The sequence below is a fragment of the Cebus imitator genome, unplaced genomic scaffold (assembly GCF_001604975.1).
Source record: "Cebus imitator isolate Cc_AM_T3 unplaced genomic scaffold, Cebus_imitator-1.0 Scaffold143, whole genome shotgun sequence".
NCBI lineage: Eukaryota > Metazoa > Chordata > Mammalia > Primates > Cebidae > Cebus > Cebus imitator.
In genome coordinates, this window is record NW_016107458.1 from 5,062,060 (window position 1) to 5,075,232 (window position 13,173).

The window sequence follows — 13,173 nt, forward strand, 5'->3', positions numbered from 1 at the left end:
TGTTCTGGGAAGAAGACTCCCATGTTGTGAAGGGAAGGTGATAGAATCCTGCTCTTCCTACTGCAACTCTTGGGGAGTATGATCTGACTCCCTTAGGTTAATCTTGGCCATGCTGCTTATACCTGGGCTCTGAGGCTAGAAGTCTTACTATTCATCTTTTTCCACACACAATTACCACCTCAGATGTCTGCAGCAACTAAGAGTGGGGGTGAGAACAGATTCCACCATCTTATGGACCCAGAATCACTGCCTCTATTCTGTCTAGGCATCCATCAATAGAAGTCAGATGGGTTTTCTTTCTGAACCCCCCAAAGCACAAAAGATATGCCTTTGTTTGAATTCCTCCAGAAATAGACCCCTAGGCAAGAATTAAACTGTAAGTAGTTTATTTGGGAGTTGATCCTAGGAAACATCAGCATGGGAGTTGAGAAGTAAAATAGAAAAATGAAGGAAGCTAGTAAAAAATAATGAGTCAAATTAGTTACTTCCATGCAGCTGAAGCTCAGCCCTCCTGGGGAACTCTAGTAGGGAGTATAGAACATGCCTCAGTTTTACCCTATCCGAGAGGCAAATAAGATATGATCTGGTGACCAGATCCCCAGCTCTCATTGTCTGAGGGCTTCTCCTGAAAGCATTAAGTCTCTAGCACTTTCAGCTTACACTGGGGGCAGTCAAGTATGCCCTCACTGGCAGAGGAAAGCCAGTAGGCAGAGTTACAGGCATTGGCAGCAAGAAGTCACTGGAGTAGAGAGGTGAGCCAGGGAGCGACAATGCCTGTTCAAGGGTCCTGGACAATGGGGCACTTGTGTATCCTTTTATAAAACCAGATCCCTTAATTGGTTCTGGGGTTCTCATACCTCTCCTAGGAACAGCATCTTCGGAAGTTTCTTATGAGCAGAATCACCTACAGTTATTAAATCTGGGATGGGGCATCCTTTTTGGTTAGCATATTCATTTCAACTTGGTTTGTCTGTTTAGTCATCTATTGGCCATCCAATGTACCAAAGACATCAACCACAACTTTTATGTCATTGAAAAGCACAATAAAATCAAATGGAAATCACCTCCTCCACAGGTCCTAACAGTAGCACCTTCTTTGTATAAAAAAAGGTGGCTTGGGATATAAAGACATCTTAAAATTTTAGATTTTAAATGCATATATTTTCATAAACTCTTGCTTCCCTCAGTATCAGTAGAAATAAGCTGTATTATGTTGTTAGAGATAACGGAATATATGTGCACAGAGTAAAGGAAGTGAACAATGGAATCTGTTCTTAAATATAGCCAGGTGGATTTTAGTGATGTGAAACTCTATAGGTGAAGTTAGTGTTCTTTCATCATAAAAGCATTTGGCTTGGTTTGTTCTTGGTGACAATATCTCTACTCCTTCTTGAGACTTGAAATAGAAGGGTTTTTCAACCTTACATTTAATCACAAACTTAATTCGATCTATATGCAAAGATTTACAATCACTCTAGTTATGCAGTGTATCAATAATAGAGGAGCTACCTGGCAATGTGTTGTTTCTCATTGAATATTCAGTGCATGATGTGAAGATTTATCTTGTAAATATCACTGGGTATAGCCTTGTAAATTCAGAGATATATTTTCTATAGTTCAGCTTTGAATATAGAGCAAATGAGGAAGAATGAATTTTTAAATGAAAAGATCAAAAAGGATCATTAATATTTCATAATCTCAATCAACTTTTCCACTGCAGATTGATTTGTATGTTATTTGGGGTATAAGATGTGATTAGTGCTTTCATAGCCAAATCAGATAATCTGGTCACAAAGCTGAATGTTAAAGGTAATGTGAACTTCTTGTTTGGCTTGAGAAAAGAGTCAATAAGCTCCTCAATTAGCTCTGTGCTTATCCTGGGGAAGTTGCCACACAGTGAATAAGATTGTAAGCATTTAGAATACGAAACAAGTTATTAAGCATGTTGGGTTGGTTTCTATTGGTGAAAGATGTGTGAGTTGCTGGATTTTTGGAGAAAGGAAGAACCCCACACTAGGGAACATGGGCTAAATCAAGTTGTCCCGTATATTTATAAACATGATAGGATTTAACAGACCTCTCAGAGCAGCAGAGTTGGCTGGTGCTTCCATGTTGGTAGACTCCTGGCTCTTGAATCTAGCCAGAGTTATGTCTGCATACCTACCTACTGGCCCCAGACAGATGAATGGTGCATATCAACCAGGGATAGAGGAAATTGGCCAGGACCTCCAGTCAGGACCAGAATCATGACTTACTTTTCCTTTTGCCTCATCTTTCCATCTTGAAGCCCTTGGCTCCAAGACTCTGACTTGGACCTTACTTCTGACCAACCCCTTCAGAACTAGCACCCTTACTCCTGATCTCCAGGATGTCAATTCTTTCTCTTCTTTCACCTTCCTTGCTCCAGTGACTTCTCCTGGTCAGGCTGAAAATTTCCAATTTTATTCTGTTGACTTCGTTAATTTCCAAGATTAACCTTGAGGTTGAGATAACATTTAGGGGAGAAAAGGGAAAGAGAAATTCAGATAATCAACCTCTGGGAGGTTACTAGAACTTCAGGTTCTGTACTTGCTGCAGAGCATGCTGGGCTCATGGAGGCAAAATGAGAGCCAGTATAGGATCTTGGAGAGGTGGTCAAGGGCAAGATCCCAGTCGTAATTTATATGCAGAGATTGAATTTTGTATAAATTAGGATACACTGGATTATGCTATAATAACACAGTCCCTAAATCAATGTTATAACAAAATGTAAGTTTACTTCTTATACAAAGTATCCAGTGTGGTATGGGGTGATAATCTGCTCCACAGTCCCTGAGGGACCCATGCTAACCAAGGCGCTACCATTTTAGTATTTGCACCATCTGGGTCATGTGCACTTAACACTCCACAATAGGAGAACTAAGATTGGAGAATCTGGTATGGGCTTTTCATTGCCTCAGTGCAAAGGTGATACAAGCCACTTCTGGCCACGTTTTACTGCTAGAACTATTAAGGTGATCCTTTAACTTTAAGGGGTTTAAATGTAGGAGAGGAAGTACAATATTTGGGGAGAATTACTGCCCCTACAACAAGATCTGTGGGTAAGGATTCCATCCGAAGGAGAGCAGCAGGGATGCTGATATACAGGCCAGGTGTTTGAGAAAGCAAGTCCAGGGAACCCATCTGAAAGGGAGGTGGAGGAAGGAATCAGGCGAGCCAGGGTCTGGCACAGAGGAGCTCCAGGGAGCCTGCAGCTAGCTGAGTTCTCATTCCCAACCACTAAAATGGCCTGGAGCAGGGACTGACATGTAGAATCTGAAAGCCACCTTCAAAGATCATTGTTTCATATTATTATGAAGGGCATATAATAATAACAAATGCTTAAATGTATAGAGATGCATTTAAAAACCATATGATTCATGCATAACGTTTTGAATTAGTGAATCATCATCCCAGGAGGAAACATGCCAAATATGCCATGTTCTGGTTTTATCACCTTCTGAATCATACACTTCGTGTATAAAATGAAGCTAATCTTTGATAAATTGTGGCTACTGTTTATTACATTAAATACTTATATTCATGACATCAGGTAATCTTCTCTATAAACCTGAAAGATTGTTATTATTATTACTAGCAACCCCACTTTACAGATGAGACCACTGACCTCCAGAGAGGACAAGGTTGCATAGCTAGTAAGAGGCTGAGCTGGGATTTAGATGTAGATCTCAGATGAATCCAATATCTCAGATTTGATTGCTGGAACTAAATAGAATATATAACATATCTGGCATTTCCTCGGAGCTCAGCAATGCTAATTGTTCTTCCTCTTTCCTCTTTTCTTTCTTTCTCTCATCTCTGAAACTCCAGCCAAATAACTCATCACCTGTTAGGGATTCCTTCAGGGATTTGTCTTTTGAGAAGTGCTAGTAAACCACTCACACAATGATTTCTCCAAGTGAGCAGGTGATGGGAAGGAGAACTGACAATGGAGAGACTGGACATGTGCTCTTACCAGTCTTGCTGCTGGCTCTGTGCCCACATGTAGGCTGGCAGAGGCAGGGGAAAGAGGGGACCAAAAAGAATCACATGCCTATTTACTGTCCCCAAAATAAGAAAAAGCGGGCTAGCCTTCACCCCTTTTTCTCCCTTTTTGCAGTATTTCTGTCCTTAGTGCTATTGCAGGTGTTTATTAATATTTGGATACAGTGAGTAACTTGGTCATACAAATGTTACTCTTTCTTAAGCAGGGAAAGCTCTACAAATTCCCAGCTCTTCTCAAAAATGAAGTCACTTTAATTCCCATTCTTAAAAATATGTGGGTTTTCACACAAAACAAACTGCTTCATCGGCCAGATTCTGGATTTCTCCTCTCCTGGAAACAAGGTGTCCTAGGGCAGTGGGGTTGAAGGTAAGGGGGATGGGAGGGAGGATGTGGTTGTGCTTCTTGAAAACAAGACTTTGCATGTATGTGTATCTGAGTGCATGTGTTTTAATTTAGAGGCAAATAGGTGATATCTCTTTATGGCAACCAGCATGGTTTGAGGATATTTATTTTCTTTCATCTCATTCTATAAATAAACTGGATGACTGCTAAGGAAAAAATAATCAGAGACATGATTCCTAGCGTCTACTCTAGTGAACTATCCTGAAAACTCTGGTCTGCCACTTGGTGTGAGTTCCAGGTTCTTAAAGGGTAGTTTGAGTCTTCATGCATGGGAAGCTTATGATTTTGACTTTTTCATCTAGTTTCCACTTAGAAAAGACTTTTTGACAGAAACCCAGAATGATTTAGAATCTCTCTGTAATCAAATGCTAATAAATATCTCCATTAATGAGATGTGCTGCTGATTTGCTTATTGCTTACCCTGTGATGAGTTATAGGCTATTTTCTTGATAATTTTTATAGTAATGGTGATTCGTTACCACTAGTCCATCAAGGTCAAATTATTTCTTAGTTAAAAGTTTGAGTTCTACTCTCCTGTCTTAACTGAGCAAGGCAGATGTAGCCCTAAGAGGTGCCTGTCTCAGGGTAGGAAACCCACCAATTTGTTACTTTTCAGAATTTTTGCCTCAAAGGTGGTTTTGGAGCCTCATGTTTTTTCTGTTGTTAAGTGTTGCCATTGTGGACAAGAATATTATAAATCAAAATGGTAAGACCTTGATTGCAAGATACTGAGTCATCAAAGGGGAGTTGCATCCCTGGCTTCTCAAGGATCTAGAAAATCATTCTCCTCCATCTGCTTTGCAAATAATGGGGCAGGTCAGCATAGACAGTATGCAGCTCTTTGATGCATATACAATGATTGTCCCCCATAGCTAATTTTATAGATCAACAGAAACCATAGGGGACCTTGGTTTAGAAAATAGAGGCAGTAGCTGGGCAAGTGGCTGACGCCTGTAATTCCAGCACTTTGGGAGGCCGAGGTGGGTGGATCACTTGGGGCCAGGAGTTTGAGACCAGCCTGACCAACATGGCAAAACCCCATCCATCTCTACTAAAAATATAAAAATTAGCTGGGTGTGGCAGTGCACTCCTGTAATCTCAGCTACACAGGAGGCTGAGGCAGGAGAACTGCTTAAATTCAGGAAGCAGAGGTGGCAGTGAGCCGAGATAGCACCACTGCACTCCAGCCTGGGTGACACAGCAAGACTCTGTCTCAAAAAAAAAAAAAAAAAAAAAAAAGAAAGAAAGACAAGACAATAGAGGAAGAAGAATTGAACTCTGCAGGAACTGGTTCACCTATTGAATTTCCTTTTGGCTTTAAGGAAAAATCTTCTCCTTCCTCCAAATACTTATGTTCCTATTGTCAAAACCATTCACTTGGCAGTGACACTTGTTACACTCTGCTTGTATTGTGAGTAGAATTTTTATGAGTGAAAGTCTAATATCTCAACTGGATAAGAGAGTTTCTCAAGGCAAGGGGCTGGGCTTTCCACTTCTTTGTGTCCTTGAATCTTCTAGCTTTGAAGTTAATACATAATGGTGCATAACATGCCATTTATTATAAATTATGAAGTATTATTCAAGTCATTACTATTGCTCATTATTCATATTTGATGAAAATTCCTAGTTAAAAATATGATGCTTTCTTTCTTACGTATTTCTGTAGAATCAAAGCAAGTTTATGTTGTCTCATGACCCAAAGTTCTTGTGTAGGGAACTTTCTTTAAACAAGGTTTATACTCGAAATTCAGTTTGTTAAATTCAGTGAGTATTTACTGAGTTTCTATCATGCTAATTGTTACAGGGTATAAAAAATAAATAAGATAGTATACAAGCACTCAATTAGTTTTTAGTCTAATACAGGAATGAGAAATGGATTTTAATTTAATATCTAGTTCTATCAATTGTTAGTGGCTGATTAGGATGCCGATTAGATTCAGTAGGAAAGAGCACTATGATCAGTTAGTAAAGTCTACCATTTACTTAGGAGTGGAGAGTGATAGCATGAGTGCCACAGATTTGAAGTATACATTCAAAGTCTAGATAGAAGATTATTTTTAGTAGAATCGAATCAATTAATAACTTAATCAATTTTGTTTGGTACAGAGTAAGTACCAAATATATAAATTATGTTTGGCAGTCCAGTCCGCCATAATAACAAAATACCATAAACTAGATGGCTTAAACAACAAAAATTTATTTTCTCATAAGTCTGGAGGCCAGAAGTGCAAGATCAAAGTTCTAGTTGATTTGGTTTTTGGTGAGGGCTCTTTTTCTGGCTCGTTGACAGCTGCCTTCTTGCTGTGTGTTTTCATGACCTCTTTTACTTGTCCATATGGAGAGCTAGTTGGTTCTCTGGTATCTTTTCTTATAAGGTCACTAATCCTATTGGATCAAAATCCCTCCCCTATGGCCTCATTTAACTTTAATTCCTTAGAGGCCCTATCTCCAAATACAACCATGTTGGGGGTTAGGGCTTCAACATATATATTTGGGGGGACTTAAACATTCATTTAATAGCAATATGTGATATAAAGGATAGCTTCATGTCTCCTGATTGAATAAGGGGATATCATAGAAGTTATAGATCCAGGTAGGGTTATTATTTTTTAAAAAAGCAAGACATCGGAATTGATAATTAATTTTCAAAATAATAGCTGCATTTAAAGACATCTGGTCTTATAGGTTGTACATAGTAGATAAAGTAATCTATATAATGTATTTTTAAATATTAGATCTTATTGGCTTTAAAAGTCTTATTTGAAATTCCTTGTGGAATAGAGTTTCATCAAAGCCAATCCAAAAGGCCTATGTAAAAATAACCATTCTTGCTGCACTCATGCAAATATTTAGGTCAAGTATAAGACTAAAGTTTATTCATAATTAGTTTTTATCAAAAATGAGGACTGGAGAAAAAAATTTTGCTCCAAAGCTTATCATATACATTTGTCATTAAATCCTAGTCTCATTAATTGTTTTTAAGCTTTTTTGCCTACACTTTAGACTAACCATGGTTATTCCTGTGAATCAAGTGGTAATCTGCAGCTTGGGGAAAAACAAAGAAGGATGTGTAACATAAAAATGAGAATCCATATGCTAGTTCTGGGCAATTACCTTGCAAATTCTGCCAGCTAATCAAAATGAGTAAGGTGCCTATAACCCAGAGGTTTCTTTGTTTGGGAAAATAAAACCAAGAAACTTCATAGACCCCAAAGGGGAATTCTATATCTTGGCAAGTAAAATTTTAGATGGAAATTACTTACAATACCACACTTGTGGGAACCACTGTCCTCACTCTACAATTTGCAATAGGGTTATACATGGTAGCCCCTTCAAACTGAAATGTTGGGCAGAGAGTTTCCATTGCTGTCCTATTTTGCTTAATTAATAACCTTTTAGCAGGGATAATAGTTACTGACAAAAAGGAAGCATGAAAGTTTTGCTATCACTGAGTCTGCTAGGACTTTTTATTGGGTTTGGTGATGTAGTTTTAAATGAAATATGCTGCTTTTGGATTAACACCTCTAATAAAGTAGAGGAAAATCTACAGGTACTGAAAAATCAAATCAAAATTATTAACAGGCTCAGGGAAAATGCTGGCTTCAGTCCTGGGTGACTACAATCCCTCTTTAATGAATTCCAGTCTTCTTTATGGAATTAGTTAACCCGCTTTTTAAGCCCTCTCTTGCTTGTATGTCTTGTATTGATATTTGAACCCTGTATACTCAATACCATAACTCAAATTCTTTCTTCTTACCTAGAAACAACCAAACTCCAAACAGTGCTATAAACTGAATCACACATGGACACACCATTCTTCCAAGGACCCTTAGACTGACTCCAGGAAGAGCCCTAACTGCTGTTCTGCATTTGACACCCCTTTTCAGCAGGAAGTAGCCAGAAAGAGTCCTCACCGCAAACCCCCTAATAGCAGTTAGTGTGGCATCTCCACAGCAGGGAATTTTGTAGGACTTAATTAAGAAATTGTTTTAGGCAGATAGAGAGGAAAAGGGATCCTTGGGAAGTTTCCATTTTTTAAAACATCTCCAGAAAAGTTTTTTGTAAAGTCCAGGCCCTTAGAGCCAGGCTGGCAACCTTTGAAATGGAAATGTCAGCCATTAGAAACTGGGTCCACCCAGACATGGTGATTCCCTCAGCCTTCTTGCCCTTTCTCTACATGTTCCTGGCAACATGGCCGCCCTCACGTATCCCCACATGTGTAGAACATCATGGTGCCCTGTATTTGCATATTAAAAGACTAGGGTGGGAGGGCAAGTGTTTTCACAGGCTATGTGAATGACATGCCTAGTCAAGCCAATCCCCTGACCCCTAAGCATATCAAACATCACCTCCTGCAGCCTCTGCATATATACCTGGCTGGTGTCCACCACACTTTGGGGTCTCCTCTTTAGGCTTTGGAGCACACTTCGCCCCCACCCTGTCTCTGTATGGGGGAGTCTCTTCCTTCTGCCTCCTCTCTTTTAATTTTAAAAGAAACTTTAAAAATTTTCTTTCTTGCCTATTAAACTCTCTGCTCCTTAAAACAAATGAACAAACAAACAAACCATTAGATCAGTCCAGGTGCTCTGGCTCAAGGCTGTAATCCCAGCACTTTGGGAGGCTGAGATGGGTGGATCACTTGAGCTCAGGAGTTTGAGACCAGCCTAGGCAACATGGTGAAACCCTGTCTCTACAAAAGATACAAAAATTAGGTGGGTGTGGTGGTGTGTGCCTGTGATTTCAGCTGCTTTGGAGGCTGAGTAGGGAGGATAGCTTGAGTCTGGGAGGCAGAGATTACAGTAAATCCAGATCACACCACTGCACTCCCACCTGGGCAACAGAGCCAGATCCTATCTCAAAAAAAACAAAAACAAAAACAAACAAACAAACAAACAAAAAACACCAGAGGCAAGTGGTTCAAAGTAATGAGTGTTAGATGCATATTCAACCAAAAAAGTATACTTTTCTAAATCTTAGTGACACCTTAAAATAATAATGATACATTAAAAAATACTATCCTGTAAATGATGTTAACTGCAAACTTTTGGCCTTGGAATTCTTGTCTTATATGCACTGATGGAAGAATATGCCATCTTTCTTTTACCTACCAACATGCCTGATTTTTGTATTGATATGTGCTTAACAGACTGAAAATTTCACATTTGTTCTCATAGCTACATCCATGACAGTGGAATTTAAAAATGTGATTTCTTAAGATAACATTTGCTCTTGGTGAAATTTAAATCTGAAGCCAGGCTAGGTTTTGTGTTTTTTTTTTTCTTGTTGGATTTTAAAATTTTCCCCTAAGAAGATCCATTTGTTAAAGTGATAAGGTACTAGAGCTATTACCCCTAGAAAAATAGAATATATATCAGTGCTTGCATTTCAAACTTATCCAGCTCTTGTTTATCTCATCAGACCTCCAGGGTTTTATATTTCAGAGTGAAAAAATTAAATAACATTTATTTTTTTATTATTAAAGTAAAAGCCAACCTGGGCTTTAACATAATTCCCGGCCCAAATGTCTCATAATATCTCGTCATTTTTCTTTTATTCTGACATGACCGAACTGTAGAATACCCATATTGATGAGAAAATGGAATTCCTTGATTTTAATAACAAAGAGAATCTTTGTAGATGTTCAGTAAATTCTTGGTTAAGGTCTAGACAATTATAGGGAATATTTTTAAGTCATATTCCTATCTTAAAATGACTGTTTACTTTTTTTTAAGCATAGGAGTGATGCAGTGGCTAAAAGTGACACAGTAAAGTGTGGCTGAGTAATGACTGAAATGCACACATGAAAAACACCTGGGAATTCTGTAAATAATGAAGCACATAATTTCAAGAATTTGGCATGAGGGCTGGTGTGGCAGCTCACGCCTGTAATCCCAGTGCTTTAGGAGGCTGATGTGGGAGAATCACTGGAGGCCAGGAGTTCAAGACCAGCCTGGGCAACATAGCAAGACTCCATTTCTAGTAAAAACAAAAGTAAATTAGCCAGGTGTGGTGGCATGCACCTTAGTACTTGCTACGCAGGAGGCTGAGCCAGTAAGATAACTTGAGCCCAGGAGTTTGAGGTTCAGTGAGCTATGATTGTGCTGCTGCACTCCAGCCTAGATGACAGAGTGAGACCCTGTGTCTAAAAAATAAAGAAATTTAAAATAAGAATTTAGCATAGAAATAATTTTTTCATGCCTTGGAAACATAATATAATAGATGGAATTATAATCTGGAATATTATTGTTTTTATTATAGTATTTTTCCAATTAAATACATACCAACAATAGACCAGAATCACTTATATTCATTGAATATATTAACTTAGAGATAACTATTATTAACATTTTCGTGTATATCTTTCCTGTCATCAAAATTAGGATTATATGGCATATTTTAGAATGCTATATTTGCTTATTAATATATCATAAACATTTAATTTTATTATTATGTATTAATGAAATAAAATTCTATCCTATAGATACACCATAATTTATTTAACAAATCCTTATTGCTGAACATTTATGTTACTTGCAATTTTCTGTTATGTCAAGTAATATTGGCCCAAACCATTTGATGTATGTGATTGTACATATATTATTTTTCTTATGATAAATTCCTGAAAGTGGAAGTCCTGGGTTAAAGCCTACATTTTTGTGAATATCAATCACTGCTTTTCAGAAAGATGTGCTATTTTATATTCCTATCCATTTGAAAGTGCTTCTTTCTTCATACCTTTGCTAACACAGTGTTATAATTTTTTTATAATTTTATAAATCAGCTTGTCAAGTTGATTAAAAAAATTATATATTATTGTTGACTATTTATCGACTTCACTTTGGGCCTAGGTCAGAACATAGCATATAGAAGGATGTCTTGTCAACCTGTCTTATTGGTCTAAAGGCTAATTTTATTTTATTTTATTTTATTTTTGAGATGAAGTCGTGCTCTGTCACCCAGGATAGAGTGCAGTGGTGTGATCTTGGCTCACTGCAACCTCCTTCTCCCAGGTTCAAGTGATTCTCCTTTCTCAGCTTCCTAAGTAGCTGGGATTACAGGTGCCCACCACCATGCCTGGCTAATTTTTTTATATTTTTAGTAGAGACAGGGGTTTCTCCATGTTGGCCAGTCTGGTCTTGAACTCCTGGTCTCAGGTGATCTGCCTGCCTCGGCCTCCCAAAGTGTTGGGATTGCAGGTGTGAGCCACCACACCTGGCCTAAAGGCTAATTTTAAATTTATGCCTTTTCATTAATCCATTCAACAAATGTTTTTGGAGTGCTGCCTCAAAAAACAAAAATAATTTAGAATGTAAAATTGTGTATTTGGCAAATTAGTAATATTCCTCCATAGATACCACATTAGCACTATGGTCTATACACAAATTCTGTTGTATGTTATTATTTTCCCTTCTTTCATTCTGATTCCCACTCCTTTTCCCTTCTCTTCCCATAAGCAGCTCTTCTAATGTATTTAACAGATATATTTGAATATGCATGCTTCTTTGAAGAATAGTGTTTTTTGTTTTTATCTTACATATGTTGTATTATTCACCAATCTTGTTTTATCTTAAATTTTCTACTGCTGAACACTACATTAAAAAAATTAAATTCTATTCTCATTGTGAGCATGTTTAGATATTACTTCTAATTGCTACAAAAAATTCCATGGTGTATGCCTGAAGTCCAAAGAAGAAGGAAAATATTTGTGCTCAATTCATCATTCTGGGAAGATTAATGCTCATTTGCATGTTGTTATTTCTTGAATAAAGGATATAATGATTAGTTATATGGTTACATAAGTCTACAATGGATCATAAGCTTCTGAGAGGGATGCAGGTACTTTTAGGGAAGCTTAATTGGTAGACCTCTCTGAGGACAGCAACACTCCTGGGAGAAACAAGACTATTCTATCTGTTGTGAACATTCCTTCAGTGTGGAGTGTGCAGCATGTCATTAACTTTGGGTAAGGGACAGCATTTGTGTCATACACCGTAGCATACGTCTCTCACTCTGCCATGGGGTTCTGTAGCCAGAAATATAACACCAACTTTTGTATCTTGTATCTTCAACATCATATGTAATATCTTGTGCATAGACAGAGGCACTCAAATCATATTTGTTGAATGAATTAATGAAATCATTCTAAGAATCTTAGAGCAGGCTGTCCAATCTTTTGTCTTCCCTGGGCCACGCTGGAAGAAGAATTGTCTTGGGCCACACATAAAATACACTAATGATAGCTGCTGAGCTAAAAAAAAAAAAAAAAAAAAAAAAAAAAAAAAAAAAAAAAAAAAAAAAAAAAAAAAAAAAAAAAAAAAAATTGTGGAAAAACCTCATAATATTTTAAGAAAGTTTATAAAATTGTTTTAGGCCACATTCAAAGCCATCTTGGGCTGCATGTAGCCCATGGGCCATGGGTTGGACAATCACGTTTTAGAGCAGTAATATAGGATGACAGAGATTCCAATTGCCCAAGAAATGAAGGATTTGAAAAGAAACAGCTGTTCTTGGTACAGAATTCATCCATGTTTGCTTCTCCTTTTCCTTCCTGAGCACTTGGAATACTATACTTGGTAGCTCTTTTGCAATTACGTGAAACTGACTAGTTGAAGCCAATGCTTATTTCTTTTTTTTTCCCCCATTTATTTATTTTATTGCATTTTAGGTTTTGGGGTACATGTGAAGAACATGCAAAATTGTTGCATAGGTACACACGTGGCAGTGTGATTTGCTGCCTTCCTCCCCAT

General features: G+C 37.8%; 1 long non-coding RNA gene across 1 annotated transcript; it reads left to right on the forward strand.

Moving 5' to 3' along the window:
- Positions 1 to 7,963: 7,963 nt before the first annotated feature.
- Positions 7,964 to 12,700, forward strand: LOC119473258. The gene is made up of 3 exons (XR_005202458.1): positions 7,964 to 7,976; positions 8,714 to 8,718; positions 12,582 to 12,700. It is a non-coding gene; the product is annotated as an uncharacterized LOC119473258 (long non-coding RNA).
- The last annotated feature ends 473 nt before the right edge of the window (positions 12,701 to 13,173 follow it).